This window comes from Zingiber officinale, chromosome 3A, assembly GCF_018446385.1.
Source record: "Zingiber officinale cultivar Zhangliang chromosome 3A, Zo_v1.1, whole genome shotgun sequence".
NCBI classification, from domain to species: Eukaryota; Viridiplantae; Streptophyta; class Magnoliopsida; order Zingiberales; family Zingiberaceae; genus Zingiber; species Zingiber officinale.
In genome coordinates, this window is record NC_055990.1 from 48,993,291 (window position 1) to 49,001,765 (window position 8,475).

Genomic DNA, 8,475 nt, shown 5'->3' on the forward strand with positions numbered 1-8,475 from the left:
TAAATTTCACAACGTTCAGAGTGGTTTTAAATAACTGATGTGCATAGATTATATACACTTACTTAGCATGTTTTGATGCGCATTCACATATTTTACACATGTTTTGTCTATGCACTTTCATACTCTTTGTCTTACTTTCAGCATAATTATTCTTCTTTGTCCGAAGATCTGCTCTTGTGTATTTTCTGTTTATAGGAGTCGAATTTAGAGAGGAAATGATGTTCATAGTCAATCCAGTCAACAAGCGAAGGAAGACAACACTGGCCATGTGAGCCACACGGCCATGCTAAAGAAGCAAGGAGGAAATTACTTTGGTTATGTGGTGCAGACAGCCCGTGTAGCTTCACTAAAGGAAGAGCATGACATGGTCATGTGGATCCACACGGTCGTGTTACCCCAACAACGTATCTAGTACATGGCTGTGTAGATCTACACGGTCGTGCAACACTTCCAGAGAGAAAGCAAGTCTAGGTCGTGTGTGCCACACGACCATGCAAGATTTCCAGAGGCCAAGATTGGCTAGGCCATGTGAGCCACACGACCATGTAAGCCATCGAGAGACAAAGCAGGACACGGCCGTGTGAAGGCCACACGACCGTCTGACCCTAGCCAAGAGCAGAATGGGTGAGGTCGAGTGAAGGCCACACGCCCATGGCACAGGCTGTGTGGTGCCCGTGCCCTGATCTATATAAGGGGGGTTCTTCCTCTTTCAAAGGGATGAGGCTCTCCCTTTGGGGAGATCTAATTTGGGGTTGTTCTTTACCTTCTCTGACCTCGATCCGGCTATCCAAGAACATCTCCATCTCTGTATCGACTTTAGAAGCTAAGAATTGGTTCCGAAGATCACTCATCGTCTCTAGATAAGCATTTCTATTCTCTCTTCTCGATTGAGGTTGAAATATTTGTAATCTCCTTGTTTTTAGATCTCTATCTTTGTACTATGGAGTAGATTCATTATTCTAGGATTAAGGAGTATTTGTGGTGTGATTTGATGTAAGATATCATGGATATGCCAATTTCTTATCTAGATGATGTTGATATGTTTTGTATCTATTTGATCTTGTGTGGATTCTTGTGTTTGGACTTAATTACCATGTTTGATTGAATGTTTGTGATGCTTGTAGATCTCGTAGAGGGATACCCTAGATCGTATGACCGAGGGGCGCCAGTGACAGGTTGCCCCGCTAACGGACATCTAGGGGGTCACCTTGAAAGGTGAAGCTAGTCTCTACAAGGAGGTGGGATAGTTGAATGCATTTAGTTCCTACACCTTTATGTGGATTGAGTGGTGATGTGTTTCTGTATTGTATGACCGAGGGATGTTGGTGGCAGGCTATCCCGCTAACAGATTTTATAGGGATCATAATTATCTAATCGCTAGAAGATCAAAGTCCCTTGCCGATTGTCTTCTGTAGGAGAAAATCGGCAACTTCTTACAAATGCATGTCAATTGAGGATATGAATTGGAGAACCATGCTACATCAATGAATATCACATTGAAACTGAATTTCTAGAACACTCACAAAACCAAATACTTCATTTACTTTCCTATTTATATTTTCTAGTTCCTTAGTACATTCCCTACCTTGTTAATTGTTTAGCTAATTCTACATAAGACATCTCTTATGCTTATAACCAGTTCCTGTGGAATCGATAATTTTTTATTACTGACGATGAAACTGTGCACTTGTGGTTGAGTAACAATAACTAATGCTGCAATTAATCAGTTGGATCAGTTTTCCAATCACTCCTATTACTCTTACCTTTTACAAGCGGTTTTATTTAACTACTTTTGCTGCTACACGTATTTAGAGCGGTTAATCAAATGCTCTTGGAAGATCGGTCCTAAAACATTTTTTTTTGTAGTGCATGGTTGAGTTAACTACCTTACCAAATAGAGTTGACGTACTCTAAACCCATTTAGTGTGAAGAAATCACACTCTTAGGAATCCAATACCTATTGGTGCTCCTTGGATGTACTAGGTACTAACTAGGGATAACTTCTCTAGATACATTCCTAATGACCTTTCTAGGCTTCTTAGAAGCCTCAGTCATGCTAGTCTCCTCAAGGTCAACTCTAGGGATAACTTTCCTTGTAACCTTGGCTTGAGTCCTAGACATAGGGTTAGTTCCATAGTTATATAGAACTCTATGGTAAGAGGACACATTATCCTTAGACTTAGGTTTGTGTCCCAAATATTTCTTGTCCATAAATGACTTTTGTCTTTCTAACTCTAAGTTTTGCTTCTTAGACCCTTTGACATTATTTGTCATTTTCTTTAGGGTATTCTCTAATTTTTCAAGTCTTGACCTTAAAACTTGATTTCAATCTTTAAATCCTCAAATATGGATTTTTCCTTATTGCCTTAGACATTTTTGTTTTTAGGCATTTATCCAACTTACCTAGGGTTCTTGCCTAAATTATTTTCTACCTTTCTATCTTCAGTTAAAGTTGTTCTAGCAGATATGATCTATAATTTTCCTTAGGATTATCATGTTTTATATTTTCATAATAAATAGCACTAAAATGAAAATATTTATTTACATGATCTTTATCATGGCATAAAGAAGTACCATTAACTAATGGTACCTTAGCTTTGTTCTTAGAAGCTCCCCCTTGATTTGAGTTTCCTCCTCTGTTCTTAGTTAGAATCCTTTCCCTTGGATATTGATTCTAATAATGTCTCTTTTCATTGCAAGAGAAATACATAATGTGTTCCTTTCCCTTTTGTATCACGGGGTCGACTTCTTTTGACTTTTCCTTCATCTTATGTGCCACTTTACCCTTCTTCTTTATTAATCTTGGACACTTTGCTCTTATAGTGTCCATTATCCCTATACTCAAACATATAATATGATTTTTATTTTAACAATGGAAATAGTTATACCTTCATGATTTGTAGAGGTGACATTCAGTATAAAAAAAAATAGTTTTTTAGGAACGAAATTTTACAACAAATTATTTTCGTCGCAATTTTGTGACAAATTTAGCAACGAAAAACAAAATCATTGCTAATTAGCAACAAAATTGGCAATGAAATTAAATCATCAGAAAATAGTAACAAATAAATTTTTGTCGCAAACTTCGTCGCTAATTTGGGTCAAAATTTGAAATTTGTTGGAAATTTTACAAAATTTACAACAAAAAATATTTTCATTGCAAAGATACAGTAAATTTTGCGACAAATCTCTGGATTCGTTGCTAATTGGCAACAAATCCAGATTCGTTCAAAATTGGCGACGAATACAATCGTCCCAGATTTAGGACGAATTCAGTTTTCTTGCAAATCTGGGATGAATTTCCAAATTTGTCCCAGATTTGCAACGAATTTTCAAAATTCGTCCCAAATTCCTAATTTTTAAAAAAATAAGAATAAATGCATCTAAAATGTGGAAGATGGATCTAGAGATTTCGAAATGACACAAAATAAGTTTCTATGTGTTCATATCGATCTCTTGATTATATTGATGGCTTCAAACATTTTTTTCACCTAATATATTGAGGTTCATAAATTTTTGAAGACGAAATGACTTTAATCTTTTTCAAACCATAACTTTTTTTTTTACTAAGTCTTAAGATTGATTAAGTTGATCTAATTAAATTAATTAAGGAAAAAAATTATATTTGATATTTAAGGTCATCAATGTGATTAGGAGTTCGATATGAGCACATAGGAATTTGTTTCGTGTCATTCTGATGTCTCTAGGTCCATCTTTTATATTTTTGACATATTTATTTTTTCCTTTTTAGAAATTAAATTTTTGGGATGAATTTGGAAATTTGTCGCAAATCTGGGATGAATTTTAAAATTAGTTCGGTAAAGAGCGACCTTACTCTAATACCACTTATTAGGACACATATGAGCTAAAGGGGGGAATAACTTGCTTTGCTTCTTTGAATTTGATTTGTAGCAGAAACTCTAAGCAAAGAATCTTCACAATGCTAACTCTTGGATTTTACTTGATATCCACCTCCTTGATGTGACTAATCTAAAGGTTCACTCCTCACTCACAACTCTACTATGAAAACCTCCTTCCTAGAGGCGAGGAAGCCTCGTACAAACTTGAGCACAAGAATACAACAAGAAATATAATAAAAAAACACAAACAAGATTACAAACAAAATTGAAAACAACTTACAACAATGAATCTTGCTTTGTTTGTTCTTTTCTTGTTTTGGTTAGCCTCTTGATGCTTGGAAAGTACAACATCATTTGTCGCCAAAACCTCAAGAATCGACGTATTGTTCTCTTCGTGAAACCCTTTTCTAGAGTTTCTCTAGGGCTAGAAGACACCTCCCAATCAATTAGCCTTACCCCTAATTGTTTGCCAAGTCAGACCGACCGTTCAAAACTCCATACTAATCAATCTACATCTTTTAATCGATTAAATCAATCGATTTTGAAATTTTTTATTCTTATGAAAGATACTCCAATCAATTGGAGCTGCTAAATCGATTAAGCCAATCAATTTAGCAACCTTCTATTCTCTTTATAAAAACGCAGCCAATCGATTGCCTAATTGATTGGCTTGCTGAACCAATTGTTCCAATTGATTCAGTAAGCTTCTGTTCAATTGCGAGAAACTTTCAATTGATTGCACCAATCGATTGGAACTTGCTCAATCGATTATTTTAATCGATTCAAGCAACAAACCGAGAATTCTAAGTTTAGGGTTTGCTAATCGATCACTAATCAATTGCTAACCCTCATTTCAACCTTTTCATAACTAAAATTACATTTTGTCTGATATCTGATTGACATCAACCTACTAGGACTTTCTCTGCCCAACATCTAATCATCTGTGACCTATTAGGACTTCCCGTTGCCTAGCATCTGATCACCCTTGACCTACTAGGACTTCTTCACCAAGTGTCCAGTCCTCCGTGAGCCACTTGAAATTTCCTTGCCAACTTACTATTAGACTTTTGATCACCAAGTGCCTGGTCAAATTTTGACCCACTTAGACTTTCATACCAAGTATCTGGTTCTTCTTGACTTACTTAAATTTTTCTCTTGCTAACCTTTTCGTTGAACTTTGCGTACCTAACCTCTAATTAGGATTAGTCACTCGGTAGACTTCTCACCCATGTCAATTCTCTAGTTAGGACTTCCCTTTGCATGATTTCATTCAGAACTTTCCACTTCCTAACATCCAGTTAGAGTTTTCTATTATTTAACCTTAGTTAGGACTTTTCGTTGCCTAATCTCTAGTTAGGTCTTTGTCAGCTAAGTATTTGATCCTCCCTTGACCTACTTCACTACTTACTCACATATTGTTAAATATCGAAACTCAGCTCGAGTCAATCCAAGCTTAATCAACTTGGTCAATCATGACTTAAGAATGATTGCACCAACATATAACATATTAAGAGTAATCAGATACTTAAAGAGAGGCCTAGAGTAAGTTAAGAGTGATCGGATGTTTGAGGGGAGACCCAGACTATGAGAGTAATTATGATCCTTCGTTTGGGGGAAGATTGTGGAAAAGATCATGAGTTTAAAAAGATAATAGATATCTTCATTAATATTAGCCATTTTGGGTATAATCTAAAAATAAATCAATAAGAGCTTAACCCAAAATAGACAATACCATATTATTATGGAGATATGTACATTCTTTTAGAAAATTTACTCAATTAAATTAAAGTTACATTTCTACAAATGTATATGTTGGGTTGCAATGGTTGCAATTGTTGTAAATAAAGTTCTATATTGAAAACACATGGAAAGGATAATGGACTTATAAGGGAAAGATATCTCCATTGACATGAGGTCTTTTGAGTAGAGCCTAAAAATAAAAACCATGAGGGATTCTACCTAAAGTGGATAATATCATACAATTATGGAGATAACCAAATTTTTTTGGTAATAATAATTAGCATCAAAGCTTGGACTGCCAGAAGTACTAATCGTCGACTGTGCATAAGAGCTATAGTCTAATCAAGGCATATGGGCTAAATATTAACCTCTAACGAAGGATGTGAGGGCTCCCATGTCTGGATCAAGATGACCAGACACCAAACAAAAAAGTACTAGTTGCAGCTAGGCAAGAAAGACCTAGTAAGTTAGTTAGACTGAGGGGTAAGGAAGTCCTAATAGATTGGGTAGACCGAGAGGCAAGGCTTAGTAGGGTGGTTGAACTGAGGGGCAGGAAAATCCTGGTTGGTCAAGGATCAAATGACATTAAGTGAATATACTTGAGGAGTGACCCTTCATTTGAGAGGTGATTATTTTGTTGCAATGATTGTAAATAAAATCTCATATTAAAAATACATAGAAATGATTATGGATTTATAAGAAAAAGATATCTCCATTTGTGCGACACATTTTGAGTAGAGCTAAAAATATAAAAATTATAAAAATTTAAGTCCAAAATGAATAATATCATACATAATAATAATAATAATAATAAATATCTATTTTTTTTTGATAGTAATACTTTTCATCTATTGCATCTGGATTCAATCTAATATCTGTTCGATCTTACTTTTAAAAGATTATTTTATTGGCCTAGTTCTTCTTATGCCTAACCAATTATTAGACAGTTAAACATATTTTTAAAAAAAATGAATTTCCCTAAAATAACTTTTATTTTCGTATTGAATTCATTAAAAGTTCTTTATCAAGAAATTTCAACTGAAACTGATTTTTAAGAACTTCTAAAACTTTTAAAACCAATTACGGAATTATCAATTAATCTTATAATTATCAATCAATCAAGTGATTAATTGATTTCTCAATTTATTCTATGAAAAATTAATTATCAATTTCTCATCACCCTTTTATAGTTTCACATGAATTTACGTTCACATATATTCAAGTTAGCGCTGGTGTGTTCGTGTCCATGACCATAATTCATATGTAAGCCAATATTTTCTTTTGTTCATAGTAGATCAATCATTCATTACTCAAATAATTATAGATATTAATTTTTCAATCATTTGAGTAATTAATTTATAATAATTTACTCAGTGAAATAATTATCCATCTCCATATTCAATTTATTAATTATGAAAATCAATTTTATAATATCTTCCTCTCTTAAATCTTTTTGTTAGCTATGACCTTCGTAAGGGAAAAGAAGATAAAATTCTTATGAAGAATGTCGCTGAATGTTTTATAGATAGCACGAAAAAAAAAACCACTATCCTACCGCCAGTTGAAGTTAATGGCAAATTTTATTTAACGACAATTGATCTGCATTTAAAATTACAGAAGCGTATCTAACACTTTTAAATTTTCCAAAAGACGTTTTTCATTTTACATCTTGTCAATTAATGTGGTGTTTAATTTCAAAGAATTGCATCATGACTGTAAAATTTTTAAGTAGCCATTTGATGTCCGTTTATTTAACCATAAGTAAGGAAAAAAAATGGAATTAAACAAATTATAAATTGGAGGCGAATGGACGAGAAGGGGTGGCAATTTTTGACCCGACACGAAAACACGACCCGAACCGAACACGAAAAAATCAGGTTAGGGTTGGGTAGTTTCGGGTTCGGGTCGAAATCGGGTCGACCCATTTGACCCAATTAATAAACAGGTCGGGTTCGGGTCAACCTGAAATGACCCGATTACAACCCGCGAACCCGTTTATAAATAATTATAAATTTAAACTAAAATTACAAATTTTAAAAAATTAAAAACCCTAAACATATAGATATGTTATGCTATTGATTGCAATGTTGCTATGCCTTATCATTTATGATATGAATTTTCAATTTGTGTAGATAAATGTTATTTTTAATTTTTAATTAAATATACAAATTTTATTTAATGAATTCAGGTCATATTCGGGTCAAACGGGTCAAACAGGTTAAACGGGTCAAACGGGTCGAACGGGTTAAACGGGTTAAACGGGTCAAACGGATTAAACGGGTTAAACGGGTCAAACGGGTCGGGTTCGGATCGGGTTCGGGTCAAGTGCAAATAAACAGATCAGGTTCAGGTTGAATATTTTGACCCGAAATAATAATCAGGTCGGATTCAGGTTGTCATTTGCCAACCCGCCAACCTGCCAACCCGAACCTGTCAACCCGAACCCGAACCGAATTGCCACCCCTATCACGAGTATGAGGGATATCAATTCAGATAAATCAAATTGAATTAAAAAAAACTTTATAAACATCTCGCTCTAAATCAGATTCGATTTCCGAATATAATCCAAAATCTTTAAACTTGAATCCATTCCCGACCAATCCAAATAATCTGACTAAAAATGATTTCTTTTCAAAAAAATTATGTTCTTTATAATTTTTTATTTTTATCTTAATATTTCATTATTATCCTATTAACATTAATATATATATAAATATCTTAATTTTTAAAATAAAATTTAATTTTAAAAAAAGTTACTAATTCTTAAATTCGGATCAACTCCTAACCTGAAATAAAAAAAAAAAACTTTAACTAAAAAAAACCCCAACCCAAATTCGCCCAATCTAAATCTAATAATTTTTAATATTCTTCCGTT